General features: G+C 42.7%; 1 protein-coding gene and 1 pseudogene across 13 annotated transcripts in view; one reads left to right on the top strand and one right to left on the bottom strand.

Annotated features, from left to right (window-relative positions):
- Positions 1-27,202, bottom strand: part of RAI2 (retinoic acid induced 2) — a 388,421-nt gene that overhangs the window by 175,160 nt on the left and 186,059 nt on the right. Inside the window, exon 1 of one of the 13 annotated variants that reach the window (XM_072817160.1) lies at positions 24,841-24,951. The exons of the other annotated variants lie outside the window; for them this stretch is intronic. The gene's annotated coding sequence lies outside the window, so the exon portion shown is untranslated. Of the gene's footprint in view, positions 1-24,840; positions 24,952-27,202 lie in introns of those variants that run through there. 13 annotated transcript variants of the gene reach the window in all.
- Positions 24,387-25,653, top strand: LOC140628145 (heterogeneous nuclear ribonucleoproteins C1/C2-like; annotated as a pseudogene).

Here is a 27,202-nt window from a genome sequence, read left to right as displayed (position 1 = left end):
GGCTTCCTTCTCTTCCCTTCTCAGGCCTCCACTTTCCAAGCAGGGTTTCCTGGGACCACCTTCCACATAAAGGACTTGCATTTGAGTCTTTGTCTCTGGATCTGCTCCTAGGGGGCAGCCAACCCAAGATCCTCCACCCTCCCCCCACCCCTCCACCCCCCCACCCCCCCCACCCCGCCCCGGACTTAACAGACACAAAAGTGAGCTAACAGCTCACAGTGGGGCCTGGAACTAAAAGAGACAGGAGTGGAAGACGGCAAATACTTGGTCCGTAGCATTTTGCCCTCACGGTGAAAATCACCTGACTGATTTCTGCTTCCTCCTCTTTGACCTCCATGGAAAATCTGCAGATACCAGGGAAACTTCATGGTCTGATTCCACTGCCCCTACTAAATAATGAGCCAGACCAGCCAGGCTAGAATGACCAGGGCAGAGCAACAGGCCTGGTTTGCCCTGCTGCAGACTGAAGCCTCCATATTCTACATCAGGAGCTCCAGATCCAAGGACAATTTGGGGTCTTGCAAAGTCTCTGATCCACATCGTGAGAGTCCTTGGAAGGTAAAATGTTCCACATTTGCTCAATCCTTTAACAAATGTTTGTGGAGCACTTACTGTTAGCCGAGGTCTGGAGGATACAGAGAGAGTGTGCATAAGTTAAATCTGATCAGGCTGTTGCCACATGGAACTCCACCAGCCTCTTGTCCTCTGGGTCTCCGCCACATGTCCCATCCCCTCCTGCCTGGATTAAGCCAGAGCCTGCTGAACGGTCTCCTTGCATTTAATTCAGACCCATCTGCTTCACCCTCTGCCCTGGGAGCAGCATTATCCTTCTGAAATACAAAACTGCATGTCATACTCCTGCTCAAACCTTCAGAAGCTCCACTTTGCGATGGAATGAAGTATAACCTCTAGATCATATATGCAGCCAAGGGCTCTCAAATCTGGCCCTTTTCCTAACCTCATTTCCCACCACCTCATTCCCTTCCCACCAGGAGGTTTGTACTCCCCCAAACACTCCAAGTTCTTCCAGGCTGCTGTCCTTTTCTGCACATGCTGGTCCCTAGACTGGTCCCCGGGGTCACACTTTCTACTTCCAAGCCCTGCTCTTCACTGAGCACCTGTTAGATGCCACTTCCGCTATGAAGACTTCCTAACCCCTCCCTCAACCTCTGACAGCACCAACAGCCACATCCTCCATGTCCCTTGCTATTGTCACACCTATGGCAAATTCAATATTGATCACACTGTGTGGTCGTTGTTTCTTTTAATTTTTAATTTTATTTATTTTTTATTGGAGTTCAATTTGCCAACATATAGTATAACACCCAGTGCTCATCCCATCAGGTGCCCCCCTCAGTGCCCATCACCCAGTCACCCCCACCCCCCGCCCACCTCCCCTTCCACTACCCCTAGTTCGTTTCCCAGAGTTAGGAGTCTCTCATGTTCTGTCTCCCTTTCTGATATTTCCCACTCATTTTTTCTCCTTTCCCCTCTATTCCCTTTCACTATTTTTTATATTCCCCAAATGAATGAGACCATATAATGTTTGTCCTTCTCCGATTGGTGGTCGTTGTTTCTGAATCTGGCTTCTCCCTGAAGACTATGAGCTCGTAGAAAGGAGGTCCACTGCCATTTTGCTCATCTTTGTACCCTACTTGTGGGCTAAAGATAATGCCTGGAACGCTGTACATTTGTAAGAAATGTTCATGAATGACTGCATAGCCCTCAGAGAGCCAAAAGGAAATTCAGCCCATTTTCTCTGATAATTGGCACCATTCCTGGCATAAGAGCCATTCCACATGCCTGGATGGGAATGTTAGCTTGGGCTGTCCTCTCAACTTCCTTCTGTTCGGGGCCCCCCGGCAGCTCTCTCCCTTGCTTGATAGCTGAACTCTGGAGGTTGCTCCAGGATCTGAGGTCACCGGGGTGCTCTGAAGTACCAGGAGCCAGAGCAGAGTAGCTGGATTTTTATTTCCCCAAGGGTGCATTGTGTTGTTCCCCTGGGACTCCACTGGCAGGAGGAGGCAGGAAGCTGGTCACACTGCAGCCCCTGACAGACTTCTACAGGGAGCCCTCAAGTCTGAAGGGTGACAAGGAGGGTGAAGGCAGTGGGGGAGGAATTAGATCGAGGTGCTTTGGGCCTAGAGGAGTTGAAATGTCACTCACAGGTGGAGGGGAATGTCTTGAAGGAACAAGCCAGTGAGCTCTCTGGCCCCATCCAGGAACAGAGGTGGCAATATGGTGACCTCACCAGCGCTCAGCTGAAGCCAGTCACCACTTCCTTCTCCCAGAAGGCTGGCAGCAGTGCTGGCCTGAACCCCCTTTGATCACCCTCAAACTAGAAAAAAAATAAACCAAACTTCCTCATTCAGCCCAAAGACCACTTCTTCAAGGTATCATCCAAAAAAGTTTTCATTCTAGAGTGATCTGGGCTTTCTAGGTGCTCACTAGACCAGACCAGGCATGAAGTTATGTGCTTCCTGCGCATCATCTCAATGAACTCCCACAAGGAATCCTGGTTGGCAAAGTGTTGCACTTACCCCTCCTTTTACAGATGAGAAATCAGAGGCTCGATGAAAGTAAGCAACTGGGCCAGTTTCACATAGCTAGTGAGTAGCAGAACTGAGCTTCTTCCCAGTTTTCTTAGACCCCATGATATGTGCTCGGAATTTCCACATGATGCCACCTTGAGTACAACGCCTTCCCTGATGTGCAGGGTAAGGGAGGCTGTAGAGAAACGAGGTAGGGGCCCTGAGTCCTGGCACATGCCCACCAGCTGGCTGTGTGGCTCTGGATAAGGCACCCAATTTTCTGGACCTCCATAATTTCCTCAATGGGCAGGTATGTGTGGATTGGACCAGATGATCTGTAAACCTCCTTTAGATTTACCATTGTATGAGTCTATGGTAGACACACATCTTCTTCGATGCATTGCTTTCATGGGTTGGTATCTGTGCCCTAAGAAAAGACAGACTGGTGGGAAATTAAATTGACTTCAAGTAGTTTGCATATCCCTGAATCATGGCTTAAGGAAGGGCTTTAGTTGTCATTTTTGGCTGTTGCATTGATAAAAGTTCTTGAGGGATCAGATTTTTGGCCCCCTTGACACCTTCTGGTCATTAAGTGTTAAGCCCCTTGGGTTGGATCTGCCCATGTCAGGCTATCACCTTTCTGAGGACAGTAACTCTTCAAATTGCTGTGACTCCCAGTGAGTATCCCGAATGGGCAAATGAATAACACCTCTGGGGACGATGACCATAGTGGTATTTTAATAACTGTTTTCATGGTTATTTGGGATTTTAACGATCGCTAGAAAGTGTTCCAATTAATACTACTGTATAACAAATCATCCTAAGACCTAGTGGCATAAATCAACACTTATTATGTCCATGGATGAATCCTGTGAGTCAACAATTCAAACAGAGCAACAGCAGGAATGGCTTGCCTCTGCGTCATGTTGTTTAGGATCTAAATGAGGAAAACCCAGTGGTTGAAGGTAACTGAGTGACTGGGGGCTGGAATGACCTGGAGAATCTTCACTCATATCTGTAAGTTGAACCCAGCTGTTGGCTGGGACATCAGCCAGGTCTATTAATCAGAACCATGGCCTCTTCACGTAGCTGTTTGGAATTCCTCACACCATGGTAGCCTCAGGGCAATCAGATTTCTTTCAGGGCAGTTCAAGGCTCTAAGTGTGAATTAGAGGCTCTAAGTTCCAAAAAGCAAAGCAGAAGCTGTACCAACTTTTATGACCTAACCTTATATGTTACTTTTACTTCACTCTATAGGTTACAGGTGAGTCATAAAGGCCAGATAAGATTCAAGGGGAAGGGATATGGTTCTCCACATCTGGATGGGAGGAGTGCCCTAACTGGCACTGTATTTTCATTCTTCCACAGGGCAGGAAATGTGACTTAGTTATCTCTGAATCCCCACCATCTACCATGGGGCATGGCACAGAATAGGTGCCCAATGAGTGACTGGCAGGTAAAGAAATGAATAAGTGAATCAAGGAAGGCAAATTCATCCCACTGAAGAGTATCTCTCTGAGAAGTAGACATTTAGTCTTTTTCACCTATTTTTTTGTTTGCATTGCATTTGGTTATGCATTTCAACAGTAAATAAATCACAGCTTGGGAGTGACTCTGCAGAGTGGAAAAGAGGTCAATGGCATTATGATAATTTGGTTTTTAAAGATTTACTTATTTATTTGAGGGGGAAGAGTGCATGATGGGGAGGAAGGGGCAGGGGGAGAGGGGGAGAGAGTACCTCAAGCAGATGCCCTGTTGAGCACAGAACCTGATGCTGGCCCATTCCCCAGGACCCTGAGATCACGACCCGAGCTGAAATCAAGAGTCGAGCACTTAACTGACTGAACCACCCAGGCACCCCAATAGTTTGGCTTTTAAGGAGCATTCTATGGTCATTGATTTTTCCTCAACCCAATTATGGTCTCCTAGTTTTGAGTCTGTTCCCTGGTTTCCAACAGTACGGTTCAGAAATCCACTTCTACCGTAACAGAACATTTCATGGCAAGTTCTGAGCTGACTTCCCCAACTGGCTTACCCAGTCCCTCCTGGCCCATGTCCTAGGTGAGTCCTAGCCTTTTCCTCTCTTTTCCCTCCTCTCCTCTTCTTTCTCCTCTCCCCTGGCCCCTGCCCACTCTGACTCTCCTGTCACCCCTCCTTCCTTTGTTTCACCCTCCTCCTCCTCTGGTTTTTCCTTGCCCCTGCCCTGCTTCTTCACTCTCTGCCATCCCCCAGTGCCGCCTCTGCTAGCTTGGGGATAGGAGTGTCTCCAGCATTGTCAGAGGAGTCAAGGACCTAGGAAGCCAAGCCACCCACCCCCCACCAGAGAGAGAAGGCCTAGATTTGGATTAGAACCATTGGCCCCTGGAATTCTCTTCCTCACGGGTTTGGTATATAGCATTTCATCACTTTTATGGGCACTAACTTATGATGTCATGTGAAAGGCTTAAAGCTCCTTTGGCTGCAAACTAGCACAAAAAGCCCAATCTTATGGAGACACAACAGAAAATAATTCTTTAAAAAGAAAAACCATGACAGTGGGAATTTGCCATTCCCAAATTAGCATTTGGAAAATACTAGTCACACAAACATATGCCAGCAGAGACCTCAGAGAGCATCTTGCCCAGCTCCTCATTTTACAAACAAGGAGCTGAGAGCCAAAAATAAATAAATAAATAAACAAAAAAAATAAACAAAAAACCCCCATAACAACCAGCATTTACTGGGTGCTGAATCTGCCCCAGGCACTTTATTACTTTATTCCAGTTGTGCAACAACCAGATGAATTAGAATCATTAACCCCATTTCCAAGATGAAGCAACAGAAGTTCAGAGAGGGTCAGTAACTTCTGCAAGGTCACGTAGCCAGAAAATGGCAGAGTGGAAATTAAAACCCAGTATCTGAGACGGGTCCAAAAGCTATGCTCTTAACCACTAGACTAAGCTGTGTCTGTGAGTGACCTTTTATCCTCCCCACACCCAGGGTCACACATACTAGTAGCTAATAGTTAGACCAATTTCAGAAAGATAACATCGAGCAGTACCTGGAATTCAACAAGTGATATTACAATTCAAGTCAAAGTCGAAGTCAGGCTTTGTTAAACTGAATTCTGAAAGAAGAGACTCAGAGCAGAGCTCCCAAGAGACTTCGAGGACGGCCCTTTGTAGGAACAGCTGGGAGTGCAGAGTGAGCAGGACACAGCAGTATGGTTTAATGAGTTTAAGACTCAGACTTGAAGCCAGTATCCCAAGGTTCAACACTAGCTCTGCTTCTTCCTCGCTTAACTGCTCTGTGTCTCGTCTGTAAAATAGGAAATAATAATAGTTCTCTGCCTGACAGGGTAGATATGAAGATCAAATAAGATTAATAAGCACAAAGTCCTTAGAACAGTGTCTGACACATAGTAAGCTCTTCAGAAGAATTTGCTCTGTTATTAGTCAATGTTGTATCTCCAGAGCCTAACATAGTTCTCAGCACACGGAAGGTGTTCAATATTTGTTGAATACATGGAGAGAAATATATTACTAGTTCTAATGGTACTCAACTGTTCTCCATCCTCTCAAAACAGAAAACAGGAAAAAATTCATTTCTCCTTGATTTTGCCTTATACTTTTTTCCAGATGTCAAAGGCCTGATTCTTCAGCGATTAAAACCACTTTTCCTCGGCAAATCAGCTGTTTTCTACTTTAATCCTTTTCTCAGGCCCGTTTTACCAAGGAAATGACATCTTAAAGATGTGGAAGACCAGAGCCTCAGGTCTCCTTCAGTTACAGCTGTCAAAACCCCAACCCAATCTAGAAGAAGCCAATTGCTGAATTTATACACTCAGTCAAAATCTATAGGGATGACTTCAGGCATGGCTAGATCCAGTGGTTCGAACCATGTCATCAGGACTTTGTCTTGTTTAATCTCTAGCTCTGCCTTCATCAGTGATGGTTCTATTCCCAGGCGAGTTCTCCCCTGTGACAGCAAGATGGCCACCTACAGTTTACATCCCCAAAGATTTAAATCCCCAAAACTCTAAAACCAGGAGAAAGGAAACACTTCCTTTTATGGTCACTCCAGTCAAAGTCCCAATTTCAGCTCTGAGTAGAACCAACTTGGCTCATGTGTGCATCCTTGAATCAATCTCTGAGACTCTCCAGAATGGATTACTTTGATTGACCAGGCTTCATACACATCTCCTTGACCCTGATTTCAAGGGGCAAAGCCAGCCCACATATGCTATCAGACTAAGACTGAGGGGTACCTGGCTGGCTTAGTCAGTAGAGCACATGACTCTTGACCTTGGGGTTGTGAGTTTAAGCCTCACAGTGGGCATGGAGCTTACTTAAAAAAAAAGCCTAAGATTGGGATGTTATCCCCAATGGAAGAGAACGTGGACTGGGCAGGCACAATGAATACATTTTCACTATGACCAGCCATTAGTAGGGGTGCCTAGCAAATCTATACTTAAAAAGGTCCTGGATATACAATCCGTATCTGTCCTAAAACTTTTTCTTTTCACTTCTTCCTCCAGAAAAAAAAATTATATTGAGAAGTAGTATACATACGAACTGAGACAAATGCTTCACCAAACAAATTTACATGTTATTACCTGTAATGCACCCTGAGAGTTTCTATTCTATTGTCATTTATTCCATTATTCCTTCCTTTCCACTTCATTCCATTTTATTCTCCTCTTTTTATTAGGGCAATGCTTACTAGGTGCCGAAACAAACAGCCCTTAAATCTCAGCGGCTTAACAAAGTACAAGTTTGTTTGTTTGTTTGTTTGTTTTAATTTTTATTTATTTATGATAGTCACACAGAGAGAGAGAGAGAGAGGCAGAGACACAGGCAGAGGGAGAAGCAGGCTCCATGCGCCGGGAGCCCGACGTGGGATTCGATCCCAGGTCTCCAGGATCGCGCCCTGGGCCAAAGGCAGGCACCAAACCACTGCGCCACCCAGGGATCCCACAAAGCACAAGTTTAATTTCGCGTCCACGTCCTAGCCCAGTGCACGTCGGGCAGCTCCCCTTACTGGCTTCCTCCCCGCTCCAGAGATCCGGATTCTTTCCATGTTATGACACCACCACCTTCAACACAGGATCACAGCAGAAAGGAAAAAGGAAGGGGGCACGGGTGGAGCCGGGCAGGGAGGGGGCGTGGGGGGAGTCACCGAGAACATTTTACGATTAGGCTCCTAAGTGGCTTGTATCACTTTTGCCCACACTCCACGGCCAGAACTCAGTCACACGGCTCCAACCGAAGTGTCAGGGCCACAGGGAAAACAGTCTGAGCACCCAGGGAGAGGAAATGGGATCGATGAACATCTAGGCAATCTGTACCACTCTATTCTAAGTTTGTTAAGAAAAGGGAAATGCTGGTTCTGACTCGCTCTGTGGAATTCAGGACTCTGTGACGGTTGCAAGTGCCTGGCTTGGAAAAACCTGGCCTTAGCAGCCTGCCTTGATTTTTCGGCCTTGTGGACTCTGAGCCTTTCTTTGCTTCTGCCTTCCTATTCTTAGCTGTCATGGGACCTGACTTCTTTGTCCCTGCTGGAGAGACTGACTACCTCCTGAGCACCTTCCTCCCTGCCCATCGAAATCTGTCCCTGACTCTGATTCTCTGCCCGAGAATCTTCTACCTTGGATGCTAACCTCCTGAAGTAGGTGGTGGCGGCTGCTGTGGCAGTTCCTGTGCCCTGCCTCACGCTGTCCCTGTCCATGCCTCCTGTCCTGTCTGCTTTCTGACTCCGTCCAGCCCTGGGGCCTGTGCTGAGCACTCTGCTTCCATTTCCTGTCCTGACACAGTAAATGACCTGGTTCTTTGGGGCAGCTAATGGTCCCTCCAACTATGGGGCTCTGCCCTGAGCTGACTCGAGCATCTGCCTAGGTCAGGCCTGAAGTAAGTGAGCCAGCCAGGCATGTAATAAGATCGCTGTCCCCCCCCCCCACCACATCCCACTACTATGGTGAGTGGCCACGGAATCTGATTCCAGCAGCATCTTTATCTCCCCACTAGGCCTCAGGGTTCATTATCTAAAAAACACTGGCTGTTAGCACAGTGGCAAATCTGTTACCATAGAGAGGAGCTGTCTCTTTAAAACCAAGTTAGGGGCAGGGGAGTGGAGGCTAAGATCTTGGGCTTCCCAGTTAAAAGGCCTCCTAGTTTTGGAAGAATTGCAGGCTAACTGCTGTTCACATTGATAAACAATTTTAATCAATACTGAAAAGGTACTTTTTCCATGGGCTAGACACTGTTCTAGGTACTTTTCAATGTTAACCGAGCCTCTTGGAAACTCTACAGATGAGGAAACTGAGGCTCAGAGAGGGCAAGGATCTGCCTAAGGTCACACAGCTAAAAACAAGAAGGCCAGGATTCAAACTTGGGCAGGCCGGCTCTAGATACTGCCTGCCGGACCACTAGGTTATCCTGTTCCCGTGAGAATAGTATTTATTTGTATATAATATTTATACGCTGCTTACAGTTCTTGAAATGCTTCCACATACTTCTCTGATCCTCATAAGAAGCCTGTGATCTAGATATGAGGAGGATGAGTATTTTGATGCTGCTTTGGAGCCAGCTTCCAAAGGCCAATTGTTAAATCTTCAAGAATTTGGCGCCCCAGTTGTAAACGATGGTCATTATTTAAAATGAAATTCTAGTGGGACGCCTGGGTGGCTCAGCCGTTGAGTGTCTGCCTTCCGCTCAGGGCGTGATCCCAGGATCCGGGATCAAGTCCCGCATCCGGTTCCCTGCGAAGAGCCTGCTTCTCCCTCTGCCTATGTCTCTGCCTCTGTGTGTGTGTGTGTGTCTCTCGTGAATAAATAAATAAATCTTTAAAAAAATGAAATGAAATTCTAGAAATTTACAATTAAATAAATTAGACTAAGGTAATAAAAACACAAAACTAGTTACTTCCTAATTCTTTTGCTACGTTTTACTATTACCCAGGCACTTGAGGTTATCTGAATCCCTACTGCACATGTACGAGTGGAAATACTCTGTGACTGGGGCCAAGGGGCAGCTCTCCCCAGCTCCGCTTTGGGTGATAGCACACTGGTAGCTTGAAGTCCGCCCCAGCAGTTGTGTTCCCACTAGGAAATCAGCAAATGCTGTGAACCAAACGCCCTCCCTGCCTGCCCTCCCAAAGGGGCCGGTGTTAAATATTTACCAGCACGTCCCTGCTCCCATGAGTCTGACCCTTTCTGCTCTGTGCTCATCTCAGGTATATGCTTAATGTGGTTTGTTTTCTGGCCCTTCTCAGTGTGGTATCTCCAAAGCCTAACCTGGTCTCCTTTCTCTCAAATCCCCCATCAAGACCCCATCCCGGTCTCCTGAGGCCCCCCCCCCCAATTCCCTTTCTTTGTGTCCCACTTCCCAGAAGGCCCTTCCCAAGCAGCCCAGAGCTGCCTACACTTGGCCCGAGTCCACTGACATCCAGCCAGCCCCATGGCCCTCATTCTCACCAGGGCCAAGTTCTCGCTTCATTTTTGCAACTTCTAAGCAGAAAGACCCACCCACCCTCCTGTTTTCCTTCTCAGACATGGGAGTCAGTGAGGCCCGAAAATGTTCCTGCTCCAGACTTCTCTCCCACGGTCTGACCTAGCCGGGTGGGCAAGGGGATGGTTAGCGTCTCTGTGTGTGTTCTCTGGGAGCCGGTTGCAGATCAAAGAATGAGAACGGTCCTTCCCTAGTCTTAATGCAGAACACCCTTAACCATGCCAAACATTCCTAACCATGCCAAATGCTCCTGTTGGCAGCCTGGGGCTTGACTTATGGGCATCCAAGGGCTGCAACGATGTTACTGAACCATCTGACCACCTATTAAGTACAGAATATACATTCATCTTCATTCTCTCTGAAATGCAGTTATAGGGGATCCCTGGGTGGCTCAGCGGTTTAGCGCCTGCCTTTGGCCCAGGGCCTGATCCTGGAGTCACAGGATCGAGTCCCATGTTGGGCTCCCTGCATGGAGCCTGCTTCTCCCTCTGCCTGTGTCTCCGCCTCTCTCTCTCTCTCTCTCTCTCTCTCTCTGTGTGTGTGTGTGTGTCTCTAATGAATAAATAAAATCTTAAAAAAATGAAATGCAGTTATATTTTGTTAAAGTTAAGGATTCCCTTTCATTCACTATTTCCTTTACAGCCCCATGGACTTGTGGGAATTCTCAAACATTATCACTATATGTGAACATATGTAGGGTTCATTACATGTCAGGCACTGTCCTAATTGTTTGAATAATCCAAAGAGGGAGGTACTATTACCACCTCCATTTGAGGGAAGAGAAGCTAAGGCACAGAGCTTAAGTAACTTGCTCCAGGTCACACAGCTAGTAAGGGTGAAGCCAAGCCTTGAAACTAAGTGGTCTGGCTTCAAAGCCTATACTCTTAATGGATGTGCAGAAGTGATCTTAAATCTAACTGGCTGTCCTCTGGGCTTTGACAGTACTCTGTTTATACCAGGGTTAAGAACTTACCACATTCTGGGGCACCTAGCTGCCTCAGTTGGTTAAACAACCAACTCTTGATTTTCACTCAGGTCATGATCTCAGGGTCCAGGGATTGAGCCCACATCTGGCTCTGTGGTCAGTGGGGAGTCTGCTTCTCTCCCTCTCCCTCTCCCTCTGGTCCTCCCTGTGCTCACAAGTGCAATCTCTCTGTCTCTCTCTCTCTCTCTCTCTCTCTCAAATAAATACATAAATAAATCTTTTTTTAAAAAAAGAACTTGCCGCATTTTATTATCATTATCACTGTCTACAAGTTTGTCTATACCTCTCCCTTGTCTATACCCCTTCCCTATACCCTTCTACCTTGAATCCCTTAAGAAAAGGAATGCCTTAGTTTTACTTTTGTCCCACTATGTGCTAAGTGCTCACCACACGTTAGTTCAAATGAATGGTACTTCTCACTTTCGGGATGAGAAAACATCATTTCAACTGAGGCCCAGAGATCTGATAGAAAAGATGACAGAGGCCAGGCAAGAACCCAGGTCTTGTGTCCCTATTCTGGCACTTGTTTTGCCCTGCCTCACTGTTCTTGTTAGCTTAGAGGGCTGGGGGCCAGCTTATGGGGACCCAGAGCAGGTCCACTCACCCTTCTGGAATCCTGGTCAGTGGCTTCTCCCAGAAAAGAGCGTGCTTGTCCCAAACCCACCCCCAGAAGAGACCGAGAAACGACACAATTGGCCATCGCTGTGCTAATCACGGACTGCCCGCACAGGTGGGCGCAGCTTGGGTAGGAGGCCAGCCTCCAGCCTCACCTGGTAAGACTTAAAGATGTACAAATACACAAGAACGGAATCTAGAGACTCCTCATTCACTTTTTCTGTGCCTCAGGATTGTTCTGATCCAAATCCTATCAAGAAAGAGGCAGAAGGATCTGAAATCACAAATCTGCCCCTTAGCACACACACATTTTGTCAGTCTCCTGAGCAGATTAGCTGAATCTTATCCACCTTTTATTTAAGCCTTGGGCTGCAAATGGCTGATTTCATCCCTACCCTTAAGGGTACAGAGGAAGAAACTCCTGTTAAACCTAAATGCAAATAGCCAGAAAAGGAAAAATGTGTGTGTGTGTGTGTGTGTGTGTGTGTGTGTGTCTGTTTATGAGAGAGAGAGAGAGAGAGAGGCTCTGTGTTATTTTATAAAGCATAAACAAATGACAAGTAAACAAAATAATATCAGGGATTTTAAAAATTCAATTAACCTCTGTGATATCACAAGGTCTGCGTAATTCATAGGAACTATACAATGAAATGTTGATAGTGTCTTTAAGGTCCTGGCAAAGCTTGAAGTACCTTTGACAGATCAAAGAAAAAATAAAACATTACTCCATTTAGGTGCAGTGTTATGGATAGCTTGGCATTATAGTTCTTTGGAAATGATTAACTCCATGTGGTATTGATGGTAACGATCCATTTTCTGGCATAATGAATTAGGCATTCCCCCATTGTTCTGCAGCTTGGCTGCATTCTGCGTGTATATATCAATGGCAACTTTTTCAAAATACCTTTCAGATTCACACACACACACACACGCACACACACACACAAGAAATAAAAACACACCCTACAGACTGCCAGAGGAGAGAACACGAGCCTCAAAGCTGATTTATTTCTATCACCTCCAGTAACCTATTTCCTACCTGAGACATGAAACCACAGCAAGTGGGGGGGGGGGGTGGGCAACGATTTCCCTCCTATGAGCTGGGAGGGAAATCGCTCTTCTTCAAGCTGGGAGCTCAGAAACCTTTGCTGCAAAGTGCCCATTTTTATCTATCACTTTCTCCTTCTGAAAAAACCCTTGTTTTTAAGGAATAATTCTTCCAACAAAGACTGGCCCATCAGGCATCCCACTCATGATTAGTTACTCTGTGAAAATGAGAAACAACCTCTAAGTGGCTGAAAGACTTTAGCAGCAAGAGATAATCACAGCCTCTAATTTCTGAAACTCACAATTGTCCTGTGACTGTGGGATTTTTAAGCTGTAGAAACACCAATAGAAATAAAGTCAAATGAAAAGTCAGCTAGTGTGATCTCTTGATTAAATTCCTCTCTTAGGTTTGTTTTGTTTTGTTTGTTTGTCTTTTAATGAGGAGCTGCCTCTGAGAGTGCTAATCTGTCTTTAATATCATTGTATCTCCTTATATTATGCTGCGCCATCTCCGTGGCATTTAAAAGTGAAATATTTGCTTCAGAAATAAAAAAGATAGGCAATAAAATGTAGCTGTAAACAAGCCTTCACGGCTTTATTTTTCATAGATAAATACACAATAAGTTCAAAGTCGAATTGAATTCCTAAAGCAATACTCCACTAATCTGTATTCGGGGGTCTCAAGCGTATTATCTGTAATTTACAACCAATTTAAATGGCATTAACAGTCTTCCCCTTCTGGGAATTTAAATTTGCATCCTACCATTGAATTAAACAGTGATTGCATATTTTCTATAGGGGACGGAATGCTCTTTGATGCTTGTTTTGAATAATGAAGCATCTATTCATGCACGGGGTGCAATGTGCTCCTTTGTCCTCACCGTAATTGAAGCAAAATGTGAGTTAAAGAGATTTTTCCCCTTAGCCAAAGGTTTGTTGATTGGTGTCTATTTTCATCTATTCAAAATTAAGAAAACAGTCATCTCTCATTGCACTGGAAAATCATTTACCCAAAAAGGCCCTGAATGAAGGGAGGTCAAGTTTTGCCTTATTTGATCTTTTTAAAAATGGAGCAGGATGTCCGAAAATATTGCAAACTAACCTTTTGGAGAATGCTATTGTGGAATACTTTGCATTTCTTTTCTAGGACCAAGAGAATGAGAAGTAAAACACAGAGGGGAAATATAGCCTGTTTCTAAAGTAAAAAACTTCAATTACCTCACCCTCCCATGCCAAACTATCCTGAGATGGGAGGGTAGATTGCTTGCAAAATCATAGAATCCAAAGCCTTAGAAATCCAGGGACGGCACACTCATTAGGGTACCATCCGTTTCCTGTAACGTACCATGCGAGACCTCAGTAATCAATTATAGCTGACTTTGCCACTGAGTGAAGATAGAACCTCATAATCAAGTAGTCTGGGCAGCCCATAGCAGTTGATGTGAGTTGGCACCACAGGCGAAACCTATTTGTCATTTCAGTTAATCCACCTATCTCATTTAAGAGATGGTCCTACAAAGATGAAGTGACCGTCTAAAGCTCCCAGAGCTGGCCTCTGGCAGAGCCAGACCTAAGAAGTTGCCACTACTGATTGCTCCATACACCACCAGCATGCTCCCTGAGCCTGTCACATGCATCATTACATCCCCAGGGCAGAGCACCCAGGAGGCACTCAAGAATTACTCTTTGAGGGCAGCCCGGGTGGCTCAGCGGCTTAGCGCTGCCTTCAGCCCAGGGCCTGATCCTGGAGACCCGGGATTGAGACCCACGTCGGGCTCCCTGCATGGAGCCTGCTTCTCCCTCTGCCTCTCTCTCTCTCTCTCTGTGTGTGTGTCTCTCATGAATAAATAAATACAATCTAAAAAAAAATTACTTTTTGAAACCGAACGAGTGAATAAGAGAAATACATATTGTTAAGCCTTCACCCTTATGGAAAAGAAGTTCCTCCTTTGCAAATGATCATCCCTCTGACCTGGTTGAACATAATTAGACAAAGTTCAAACCAAATTTTAGCAGCTGTTTACCAAAGCCTTCCTTTGGAGATAGGGAAAATCACACATATGGATAACATCAACAAGAACAAAGCATTTACGAGAAGAAATTGTTTTCAAAGACCTTAAAGCCTTTTGAAAATACCTATTAATATACAACTGATACACAATTGCAAGCCATTATGCAGCAGAGGCGACTGAAGAACTTACTCTGCTGCATTTGAAATAAAATCATATTGAAAAATTAAATAATTCAGACATTTCAAGAATTGAAACGGGATTTTCTGTTTATTACTCCGCATTAGCATTCTAGCGTATTTCCCTTAAAGAAGCAAAAGACTAAGTGTTCCTGACACTTATCTAGAGAGTATCCAAGTTCCTTGATATGAAATGTTAGCCTTTTTTGCTGTATAATAGGACCCATCTCCAGGATTTAAAAGGAGGGAAAATATAAACATTCAACCGTCCCACATTTTTAACATTAAGCATATCCCAGTGGTTCAGCTAGGGACAATTTTGTCCCCCAAGGGACATCTGGCAATGTATGGAGACGTTTTTGGCTGTCACAAATGGGAGGTAGGCGGTGCTAAGGACATCACTGGGTAGAAGCCAGGGAAGTTGCTGAACATCCTACGAGGCCCAGGACGCTCCTGACAGCCAAGATGAACCAACCCAAGACTCAGCAGCACAGAGGTTGAGAACCCCTGGTCTGTTCCCTCCACCCACGACTGTTCATATCAGTTCAGCCCTATGTTGAATTTAGAACGCATCGATCCGTGGCAAACAGGGCATTTAACTGCGGTCACCAGAATATTTTCTTTCTCTCTTTTTGGTTAAGCTATCTAGTCTCCAGGTGTGGAGGGAAAGGTAGCTACTGAGGGTCCTCTTGTTTGCCTTTTCCCGGAGACAAACCAGGGATCAGCTCGGGGAGCTCAATCCTGGGATTTTCAAGAGCACAGAGAAGGGCTTCAGGACCTCATATACTGCACACTGGTCTAACGGAGGCGAGCGGGGGCACGAAGTGCCTGCAACTGCATAAACCCGAGCACGGCTTCCCTTTGAAGGCTCATGTCTCCGTTGTAGAGAGAAAAGAGGGGAATTTTGTTGTTGCTGTTGTTGTCTTCATCTTTATCTGCTGCTGCTGTTCCTCTACTTAGTCTAGTCCTGTTGCTAACCTGCTCCGTGATCCTGGAACTTACCAGCACATTGCTTTTATTTTCTGGGATCCTGGAACTTAGGAGCACATTGCCTATATTTTCTGCCCCTCAGCCCTTCAATCAGTTATGTGGCATTCACACTGTTGCACCTGCAGAGTGAAAGCCCAGAGGGTTCAGGTGCTATCCAGCAGGGGAGACATTCCTAACTCTGCAGGGTAGGGACTGTGTCCTGTTTAGCCTCTAGCTCCAGAACCCCTAGGTTCCGTGCTTACCACAAAATAGGTGCTTAATAAATAAGCATTGGCAATAATTTGGAATCTATTTGGCAATATCTACTGACGCTGAACAGTGATCTAGGGATTTCACTCCAAGGTTAGGTACCCAAAAGAAATGGGTGCATATGTCCCGCAAAGAACAAGGACAAAATGCTTCACAGCAGCTTTGTTAAAAATAGCCCCCCGCAACCCTCCAAAGAACTCACATGTCCATCAATGGGAGAATGAACTAATAAATAGTGTTCATACAATGGAATGATTAGAGCAATAAAAAAGATTCAACTACTACAAATAAAACTGAGCAGAGTGCCTGGTAGTACTCAGTACTCAGTACTGAGGGCTGCGCAGTAAGGATAACGATGATGATAGTGATAGTGATAATTATTGAGCATTCACCATCTGCCAGGCACTTTTAAGGGGGTTACACACGAATTCCTTTCACTCTCAGAACAACCCGATGGAGCAGTTTCTACTTCTATTACCATTTTACAGAAGAGAATAGTGAGGTACAGAGGAGTTAAGTAAAATTTTGTTGAACTAATCTGAAACACAGATACATTCTGACCCTTTTTAGAAAGTGCCATATATAAAGCAATATTGGGGAAATGAAAAAGCAAGGGTTTGCCTTGTAGTTAGTATGGACATACCTTTGATTCCCTGTGTTTTAGTGCTCTGTCCTAGGCCTTTCTGTCTTGTACCTTTCGGCCAATATTATTTTTCAAAATCCAAAGCCCATGCAGATGCTGCTCTTCAGACCACAGGCTACCATCTGAAATGCTCCAGTTAATGGAAACCTGATGGGACACTTTGCTTTCGATTTGCCTCTCCTGCCCAGCAACAGCGCCGCCTCTGGACTCCTGGAAGGCAGTCAGTCTATGAAAACCTGAGGGTGAAGTTTTGAGGCAGGCCAGGGGGAGGGAGCTTGGGGACCTCAGCTTCCCTGCCTGTCCAATAATGAGGGCCACACCCCTCCAGGGGCCCAGAGCAGAGGGGTGACAGAAAGGCTGCCCCTCCCACAAGGCAGTTTCAAGATCTCCACAGTTCATATGGTGTCTCTGCTTTCCGGTGGGTCATGGAAATATGGTTTAGACTTGTATCTTGTTTGCTGTGATGGTACTGAGGAAATTGGGGGGCGGGGTTGTCACGAGAGTAATGAACACTGAGGTCATGTCTCAGTTGTTCACATCAAATGCTTCTGCACATTACTTTGGACTCACAAAAACGTCTTCATCAGGAAAGGAAATAAATACAGGTGACAAAGGAATACTCACTCCCTCATCCAGCCCCCTTCCCACCCTGTGATATTGGAAAAAGCTGCCATTGGTAATGACAAATTCGCGTGCACGTGCGTGCATGTGTGTACGTGTGTGTGTGTGTGTGTCTGTGTGAGCACGGAGAGTTACAATCACATCCTAGCCACAAGTTTATTTATGGTTTCCTCAAGGTTTATTCTCCACCCCCATCCCTGCATCCGCAATGAGAGGGTGCTGAGAGGGCAGAGATGGGACTATTAAACCCCCTCATCTATAGCTCATCTCAGCCCTGGCAGCAGCTGGGGCCTCCCTCCGCAGAGAGCTGGCCCTGGCGGACACGGATGCCATTACTCGGGGAGCCAGGGGCTCTGGCCAAGTGATGAGTAGTGCCAACCCTGCTTTCTGGGGGGCTATTCTGGACACTGGTTGAGAGCAGCTCAAAAATTCAGTAGGTCCAATGCTTTTAACTGGAATTAACTGGCTGTATTTTGTGCGGTCCAAAAAGAATAAATTGCCCAAAAAATGTTTTAAAGAATCCATTTGAGGGCAAATGGTAAGAACTTAATTTCAGAATTCTCAGGACATTGAGTAAAAAGTCTGTTTCTTAAGGAAAGCTCCTAGAACTTTTCAAATTAAAAATATTTTTATATAAGCATGCATTTTTAAATTAATTGACTTAAAGTTATGCATGTGATGGTCACTGTAGAACTTATAAAATAGAGAAAAAAATAAATTAAAACAACACAAACCAAAATTTGACATGCAACTTTCCAGTTTTCCCATAAGTACATGTGTATGTTTCTATAATTATTTTTTAAATGGAATTCTAATCCACTTAGTGATGCGTAACTTGCCTTTTTTTTTTTTTTCATTCAATGGCATTGCTTGAACAGCTTTTCAGGTTAGGAAATAGACTGCTACACTATTATTTAACACAGTTGCCTAGTATTCCATTGTGTGATGTACTAGAATTGATTTAATCAATCCCCTTTTACGGACGTGTTTCTGAAACTGGTTGATTCCAGTTTTCCACCCGCATAAATAAAACTGTGATGAGTAATCCTGTAGGCAAATCTTTGTTTCCTTGTATGTATGTTCTCCTAGGAAAATTTGCTAAAATTGTCATCGATGGAGCAAGGGTATTTTTAAGGTTTTTATGACTGAATTGCTTCCAGAAAGGTAATACTGGCCCACTCATCCACCAGGGGTGTGTGAGAGTAGCCTACTCTCCAAATGTTTGTTTCAACATTTGAAAAGCCTGTGATTAACTTCCTATTGCTTTTTGTCTCATCCTATAATTTCCTAGGCTTCTCTCTGTTCTCTACCCACTGCTCTGATACTTTCAGAAAGCCAACAGAGAGGATAGAACCCTGAGCAGAACCCATTAAAGGGACTGGTTTTGGCAAACTCTCAAGGAATTTCAGTTCCGTGCTGGAAAAAGACAACACAAAGAGAGAGCTACCCATTCATTCTGTGCGAGAGGGTATTTACATTACATTTTATAACAGTCATAAATAAAAATGGCATTAATCTGCCAAGTTGTTGTTTTTAAAAGAGAAAAAGGGAGGAGGTGGTTGACCTACCAGAAAAAGCCCTATGTCTGCCAGAGCTTTGCTATGAGTGCGATTTTAAATAGCAGGGCAAAGGTGATGAAGCCCGTTCAACATCCCTGTCTCCATGGCAACAGCATCCCCGCTCTGAGGCTGACACGGCGGCAGGGACCAAAATACACTCCTTGCGCACAATTACACTGCAAGTTAGGAGTTTCTTTTTATTCCTTGTAAATGCACAATTTAAAAATACAAGCAAGGACAGAAAAAGAGCAAGTCACGCACAGCTAGAAAAAACGACTTTAAAATGACTAAGTGAAGAAAATTAAAATTGAAAGGGCACGATGAAGTCTGCAGCCTACACTCACTATGTACAGAGATTGAAATTCTTTCTTGTGTGTGAGTAGAAAAAATAACTATGCATGCATATAAGTGCGTGCATTAACTTTTTTAAATGTCTGTTCCCTAAATTTTTAATACAGGTCAACCTTGCTTTTAGCATATCCACTTAGCTCAGGTTATGACTTAATCAATTAAAGCAGCCACCCAATTTACACAAGTGGAAGCTCCTCATATGCTAAACCTAACGAAACTTAAAAAAAAAAAAAAACTGCGTTAGCCATGAGTTGTAGAGGGCCTAAGTGGCCCCTTTTAGGTCAGTGAAAACCTACAAGTGGTCACTAATGCATCCTTGAATCCTCTTGAGGTATAAACCTTTCTGTTTATTTTTAAAAGAACTTGAAAATAAAGAAGTGCAGAATTGTGATATGAACTGTTGGGTTTCTTTCTGCCCTGGTATCTCTGCTCGGTGAGTGAATAACGTTCAAGAAACCTGGAGGGATGGTATAACAAGCAAAGCTACTTAACATTTAGTTCTCAGAGAAGGCACCTCAATAAATGTCAAGGAAATAAATGAATGAATGAGAACTACCAAGGGAATATGAAATAGGCACGTGATAGGTTCACTATATGGCTACTTCTTTTTTTATAAATTTTTTTAAAATTTTTATTTATTTATGATAGTCACAGAGAGAGAGAGAGAGAGGCAGAGACATAGGCAGAGGGAGAAGCAGGCTCCATGCACTGGGAGCCCGATGTGGGATTCGATTCTGGGTCTCCAGAATCGCGCCCTGGGCCAAAGGCAGGCGCCAAACCGCTGCGCCACCCAGGGATCCCTATATGGCTACTTCTATTGAATATGCCAGGACCATCTAGTGGATCTCAACCAGGGGTGATTTTGCCTCCCAGGGGGCATTTGGCAGTGTCTAGAGACTATTTCATTTGCCACAACTTGGGAAGGGGGGTTGCTGGCATCTAGTGGGTGGAGGCCAGGGATGTCGCTCAACATCCTATAGTGCACAGGACAGACACAACAACAAAGAATGATCCAGCACAAAATGTCAGTAGTGCCAAGGATGAGAAACTCTGAGCTAGTCTGGTTGTCCAGGTCGCTTCTTTTGGTTCAGAGGGTTCTGTGAGTAGATTACATGGCTTTAGGTTCTGTATTTGGTATAAAAGGCAAAATTCTCCTTGAGTTGAGTATTAGCATTTTCTCCATTGTTTTTGTTATCACATGATTTTCCCTTGCTTTAAACACAATATGTTCTATTTTATTTTAGGTAAACACTCCTGAAAGTAAAAAACAGTAGGCAGAAAATGAGAGGTGTAGCATTAAAAATAAAAGCATGGGATTCATTCCATCAAAGCATCTGCAAAGTGGCTGACACAGAGGAATGTTCAATAAACATTAGCTCTTTTATTTTTCCCTACATTTTTAAGCATGAAAAAACTCACTCATACAAAACAATGCATTGTGTGCTCACTGTTGAAATAATAATAAAGTACTTAAACACATATTGGCCTGCACCTTTGAACTCCCCGTGTGTCTCCTCCCTGCTGTATGCTGTCCCTCACCTCAGAAAACCATTATGCTAGTTTTGTTCATCATTTCCTTGATAGAGGTAGAAACATATAAATACATAAATTATCTTGCTTCCCTTGTCCTTGAACTTTAGACAAATGGAATCAGACCGTACCCTTATTTCTGTGAATTGCTTATTTCACTCAATATTATGCTTTGGAATGGTTCCTCCACATTTATGTGTCCAGCTATATACTTTATACATTTTCCCTGTTGTACAGTATTTCACTGTATGGTTGTATCATGATTTATCCATTTTACTGGTGCTGGACATTTGCTTTTTCAGTTTTTGCCTATTATAAATAAGGATGCTGTGTATATTGCTTATACCTCTCCGGGGGCATATGCACAAGGGTTTCCACTGTTTATGGGTCATTTGTGTTTCTCTGGCTATGAAATATTTGTTAATATAAATTAATAATAATTTGTTAATATGCAAAATATCTGCATAATTTTCTATTAGGTTGATATATATATATATATATATATATATTTTAAGATTTATTTATTTATTTTAGAAGGGGGAAAGAGAGGGGAAGAGGGAGAAAGAAACTCTAAGCAGACTCTGCACTGAGCATGGAGCCCGACATGGGGATCGATCTCAAGATCCTGAGATTAGGACTTGAGCTAAAACCAAGAGTTGGAGACTCAACCAACTCACCATTCAGGTGCCCCTAGATTGATATATATTGTAATAGACTTCTAACGTGACCAACAATGATCCCTACTTCCTCGTATTCATAGTCTTAGGTAATCCACTCCCCTTGAATGTGGACTGGACCTAGTAACGTGCTTCTAACAAATGGAATATGGCAAAAGTGATGAGATATCACTTCTGAGATTAGATTACAAAACATCATGACTCGTGTCTTGCTAGCAGGTTCTCTTGCTGGTACCCTCTCCTGCCCTCCTGCTTGCTCCCCACAATGAGGCCAGCTGCCATGTGTTAGATGTTCTGTGGAGAGGCCCATGTGGCAAGGAACTGAGAGAGGCCTCCTGCCAAAAACCACATGAGTTTAAGCTTGGAAGAAGATCCTTCCCAGCTGGGGCCTGAAGATGATTGTAGCCAATGAGACCTTGAAGCAGAGGATTCAGCTAAGCCACACCCAGATTCCTGACCTATAGAAACTGTGAGATCATAAATGTGTGTCATTTTAAATTTGTAAGTATCAGGGTAATTTGTTACACAGCAATAGACATATATGTACGTGTGTGTGTGTGTGTGTGTGTGTGTGTGTGTGTATAAAATAGATAACATACACATATTATACATTTTGGATAAGAATTATTTTGTTAGTTATCTGTATTACAAAAATCTTCACTCAAATTGTGGCTATATTTTTTCATTCTCTTAATGAAGATCTTTTATGTAAAGAAGTCCTGAAGTTTATATAATCAAATCTTTTTCTTTGAAGTTTAAACTTTTTCTCTCTTCTTAAAGAAATCATTGCCTACCCCCTGAGCTGTCACACAAATATTTCCTTATGTTTTCTTCCAAAAGTTTCTAGGTTTTGTCTTTCACATTTAAGTTTTTAACCCATCTGGACTGGATATATGTGTATAATAGGTAGTAGTGTAGTTCATTTTGTAGTATATGGTGAGGTAGGGATTCATTTTTACTCTGTTCCCTTAGAGATAGCCAATTTTCCCAGTAGTATATATTGAATAGTTCTTTTTTTTCCTTCTCAGTTGTAATTATAACTGTCATATATCAGGTTTTCATATATGTATGAGTCTGTGTCTGGGGTGTCTTTTCTGTTCCATTGTCTAGCCCTTATCAGCAGTATACTGTCTTTACTACAGTTATATAATATTTGGGGAGTCATTCCACCACCTACTTTCTCTTCTTTGGGAGCATCTTGGCTACCCTTGAATATTATTCTTCATATATATTTTAGAAACAGCATGCCAAGATTAAGGGTGTTGGGACTGCATTGAATTTATACATCAATTTGGGGAAAGTAAACTATTTATAGTATTGAATCCCTCTATCTATGAACATAACATGTTCATAGACTTGACTTTAGATTGTCTTTAACATCTGTCAATACAATTTTAAAATTTATTTCATGGAATTCTTGTGCATTTTTGTTAGGTGTATTCCTAGATAACTTGTGTACTCTTGTTACCATTTTAATTGGTATCTTTTAAAAAGTTCCTTTCCTGATGTGCAAAAATGCTAACATATAAAAATGCAGTTGATACTCATGGATTGTAAGAACAAATGTTGTTAAAATGCCCACACTACTCAAAACAATTTACAGATTTAATGCAATCTCTATCAAAGTACCAACAGTATTTTTCACAGACCTAGAACAATAATCCTAAAATTCGTATGGAATCACAAAAAAACCTAAATAGCCAAAGCAATCTTGAAAAAGAACAGCAAACCTGGATGTATCACAACCCCAGATTTCAAAATATACTACAAAGCTACAGTCATCAAAACAGTATGGCACTGGCACAAACACAGACACATAGATCAATAGAACAGAATAGAGAGCCCAGAAATAAACCCATGATTATATGATCAATTAATCTTCAACTAAGGAGAAAGAATATGCAATGGAGAAAAATCTCCTCAGCAAATGGTGCTGGGAAAATGGACAGCTACATGCAAAAGAATTAAACTGGACCCCTTTCTTACACCATACACAAGAATAAACTCAAAAAGGATTAAAGACTTAAATGTGAGACTTGAAACCATAAAAATCCTAGAAGCACAGGCAGTAATCTCTCTGGCATTGGCCATAGGAACTTTTTCTAAATAGGTCCTCTGAGGTAAGGGAAACAAAAGCAAAAATAAACTATTGAGACTACATCAAAATAAAAAGCTTCTGCACAGCAAAGGAAACAATCAACAAAACTTAAAGGTATCCTACTGAATGGAAAAAGATATTTGCAAATGGCATGCCCAATAAGGGGTTAGTACCAAAATATATAAAGAACTTATACAACTCAACACCCAAAAAACAAAAAATCCAATTAAAACTGGGCAGAAGACATGAACAGATATTGCTCCAAAGAAGACCTACAGATCACCAACAGACACATGAAAAAATGCTCGACATCACTCATCATCAAGGAAATGCAAATCAAAACTACAATGAAATATCACCTCACACCTGTCAGAATGGCTAAAATCAGAAAGACAAGAAATAAATGTTGGTGATGATGTGGAAAGAAAGGAAACTTCGTGCAGCACTTGGTGGGAATGCAAACTGGTGCAGCCACTATGAAAAAGAGTATAGAGGTTCCTTAAGAATTTTAAATAGAATTACCAGATGATCCAGTAAATAACCTACTGGGTATTTACCCAAAGAATACAAAAACACTAATTTGAAAAGATAGTGAAGATGCAAAGACTGAGTGGTTGCCACTGCACTGCTGACATGCAGCAGTCACTTCTCCATGTAGAACCTGGGAGTAGGAGATTCAGAATCAAATCTCTTTTTCCTCTCCTATCCTGATTACAAATCACTCAAAATATATAAGTTAGTGGAACTTTACTTGAGCGAGATTTTTTTATCTTCAGCTGCGATTTTTGGCTTTGTGAGAAACCATATCATCAAAGACAATGGCCAGCAATGTTACCAACAAGACAGATCCTTGCTCCTTGAACTCCCATGAATACACTGGGAATCTTGATACTCTTGTGGTCAAGAAATCTGATGTGGAGGCTATTTTCTCAAAATATAGCAAAATTGTGGGTTGCTCAGTTCATAAGGGCCTTGCCTTTGTTCAGTATGCTAATGAGAGAAATGCTCAAGCTGCTGTGGCAGGAAAGGCTGGCAGAGTGATAGCTGGCCAGGTTTTAAATATTAATCTGGGTGACGGGCACTGGGGGTTATTCTGTATGTTGGTAAATTGAACACCAATAAAAAAATAAATAAATAAATATTAATCTGACTCTAGAGCCAAAAGCAAACTGAGGAAAAGCAGGTGCAAAACAATCTGCAGTGGAGCTTATGGCTCCTCCTTTGACTCAGACTATGACGTTCAATAGGCTTGTTATGACAAGATGTAGTTACCCAACAAGTGTTCCTCCTCCTTTCGCTCCAGCTGTAGTTCCCTCAAACTGCCACTATGTATCAGGAAACACCTCATGACGGGGCAAAAGTGACTTCAGTTCTAAGAGTGGACAGCGAGGATCTTCTTCCAAGTCTGGAAAGTTAAAAGGAGATGACCTTCAGGTCATTAAGGGGGAGTTGACCCAGATAAAACAAAAAGGAGCTGGAAAATCTGGGGAAAAAATGGAAAAAGAAGAGAGTAAGTAAGGAAAAGAGATGAAGAATGATAACTCAGGAAAGGATCAGAATAGCAGCTCCCTGAAGAAAGATGAGACTAATGTGAAGATGGAGTCTGAGGGGGTGCAGATGACCCTGCTATGGAGGCAGACATACTGGATGATGATAAGAAGGAGGACTGGGGGGATCTGCTGTGGAGGGGGATGTACCGGATGATGATTACAATGAAGACTGGAGGGATCTGGTGCAGAGGGGATACATACAGGATGATGGTGATAATGAAGACCAGGGAGATGAGCAGCTAGAGTTGAGTGAAGGATGATAAAAAAGAAGCTGAGGAAAGAGAGGATGACAGAGACAGCCCCACTGGCAAAGATGACTATTAAGCACACAGTGGGGTTTGGAAATTTTCTCCCATTATTTTAATTAGGCACTTGTCTAAGATCAAAATTCTCACCAGATCCCCTCTCTTACTATCTCCTCCAGCACATGCTCACTTTTGTCCCCATCCTTGTCCTTCCCATGTTCATTAATTCATATTGCCCTGTGCCTAGTCCCATTTTCATTTCCTTTGACACTCCTAGGCATTATGTTAAGTCTTACCCTATACTTTTTGCTTTTAATTTTGATTCCTCTTTATGACTTTTTTGTCTTTATGACTTAACAATAAAAAGGATGTGTGGTTTTGGTTTTTAACAACTGTCTCCAAAATAATCTCTTATTATGCAAGAACAGTTCTTTCCATTCATACTTGAGCTCAGTAGTTGCTTCCCTAACTGCAATCACATTAGTTGAGGAGCACCTAAGAGCAGCTTTGAATTTGAGGTATGCATGTTATACCCCACATAAAAGTGCTATGTGGGACTGTTCAACACAAATGTAATAATGCATTTTTGTGAATGAGAGTTGTCATGTCACATGCATCCTCTAGAAAAATAATTAGTGCAAAAGTCTTAAGATTTGTTTTCTTTCTTTTTTTAAGATTTGTTTTCTAATCTGATACTGTGAGTTATTTTTGTGAACAGCCTGATGTTTGAGACCTTTTTTTCTCAAAATAAACAAGTCCCTTTTAAACCAAACCTTGGAGGAAAAAAAGATACATACACCCCTATGTTTACTACATCATTATTTGTAATAGCCAAATTATAGAAGCAGCCTAAGTGTCCATCAATAGATGAATGGACAGAGAAGATGTGATATGTATAACACACATAACACACACACACACACACAATGAGATATTACTCAGCCATGAAAGAATGAAAGTTTGCAACAACATGGATGGATGGATCTAGAGGGTATAATGCTAAGGGAAATAAGTCAGTCCAAGAAAGACAAATACCATGTGATTTCATTTATATGTGGATTTTAAGAAACAAAACAAAGAAAGTAAAAAAAAAAAAAAAGAGACAAACCAAAATGCAGACTCTTAACTACAGAGAACTGGAGAGGAGGTATGGGGGAGGGGGCTGAAATAGGTGATGGGGATTAAAGAGCACACTTATCATGATGAGCACTGAGTAATGTATAGATATTGTACACCTGAAAATAATATTATACTGTATGTTAACTACACTAGAATTAAAATAAAACATGCAGTTTCTGAAAAAATAAAAATAAATAGGAGTGCCTGACTGGATCAGTTGGCAGAGCATGACTCTTGATCTTATGGTCGTGAGTTTGAGCTCCATATGTGGCACAGAGTTTACTTAATAAATTAAATTAAATATAAATTCAGTGTATTGATGGAAGCTCCAAAACTCATAATTGTACTCAAGAAAAAAATTGGATAGATTTTTAACTTTCCAGGAATGTATCTGAAACGTTAAGTGAAACAAAACTACAATTAAACTATAATTATTTAAAAATATAATTTCTATATTCCTACTCTAGAGCTAATTTAGACACTTTTCATTTATTGGTAAGAAAAAGTGTATATTTAAAACTAGATATTCTTTTCCTTATTTCTTCACACGTAGTTCAAATTTTCTGTTTGCTGCTTTTATATTTACTTTGGTCCAACCAAATCTCTTACCAATGTGGGTAGTTATGATCGTTAATGGCTGTTACAGACATTATTTCCAGAAGGAAAACTGTTTCTTACTGCTTCATTTTCCCAATATTCATCAGCTGTTAACATTTCCGA

This window comes from Canis lupus, chromosome X (assembly GCF_048164855.1).
Source record: "Canis lupus baileyi chromosome X, mCanLup2.hap1, whole genome shotgun sequence".
NCBI classification, from domain to species: Eukaryota; Metazoa; Chordata; class Mammalia; order Carnivora; family Canidae; genus Canis; species Canis lupus.
The sequence above is the reverse complement of the archived record's forward strand: the minus strand, read 5'-3'. Positions and strand labels throughout refer to the sequence as shown.